Source organism: Gavialis gangeticus, unplaced genomic scaffold (genome assembly GCF_001723915.1).
Source record: "Gavialis gangeticus isolate Ggan-Ray unplaced genomic scaffold, GavGan_comp1, whole genome shotgun sequence".
NCBI classification, from domain to species: Eukaryota; Metazoa; Chordata; order Crocodylia; family Gavialidae; genus Gavialis; species Gavialis gangeticus.
This window is the reverse complement of record NW_017729034.1, coordinates 12,256,664-12,257,420: the sequence shown is the minus strand read 5'-3', so window position 1 is coordinate 12,257,420 and position 757 is coordinate 12,256,664. Positions and strand designations below refer to the sequence as shown.

Here is a 757-nt window from a genome sequence, read left to right as displayed (position 1 = left end):
GCGGATCGTTCCCCCGCGGGGGTGGAAGAAGCCGTCGGAAGGGCTCGGCTGCGCCGCGCTTGCGTGAGGGGAGCCCCTCGGCGGGTCCCGGCCGCACCGCGGGCCGAACCAGGTTGCCGGCGGGGTCTTCTCCCGCGGAGGGTGGGGAGGTGACCCCGCGCTTTTTGGCCTACGGCCGTATGGAGCTGCGTGTCGTTTCTGCATCGGGTGCCTCCTTGGGAAGGCAGACTGCCTGCCTGCCTGCCTGCCCCACCAGTTGCCTGAAGAGCTGGCAGCAGCCCCACGAATGTAGCTGGAATCTCCCTCTCTTGAGGGGCAGCATGTGGATGGACCAGAAAGACTCCTGCTTTCTGGAGTTTTGCCCCTGCCCTGATGATCCAGGGTTAGTATGGACTTGCCAGAACTTGGTCCCTGATGGCCCAAACTGGCCTCAGCATGTGCCAAGCTTTTGCGTAGACCACCCTTGTGCCATCAGGGGAGGGGCAAGCTCCAGGAGCCCTGTGCCACCACCCTAGCTGGGCAGTGCCTCCAGCCCCAGCTGCCAAACCTGCCCCAAAGGTGCTGAGTGCAGCATGTGCCCCCTCCCACCTCAGTCTTGGCACTACAAGGTATGAGGCTACAGCCTGGATGAACCCAATATTCCACAGCAGTAAGGGTGGCCACAGCATGTGTGGAGTTCCACCTGCCTTGTGATTTCCCATGTGTCACCTGTGCCACCCTCCTTCTGCCGCCCCCCCCCCCCCCCCCCCCCCCCCCC

General features: G+C 64.3%; 1 protein-coding gene across 2 annotated transcripts in view; it reads left to right on the top strand.

The window, feature by feature from the left end:
* NAA50 (N(alpha)-acetyltransferase 50, NatE catalytic subunit) overlaps positions 1-757 on the top strand; it is a 31,343-nt gene that overhangs the window by 324 nt on the left and 30,262 nt on the right. The gene's annotated exons all lie outside the window — the stretch shown is intronic.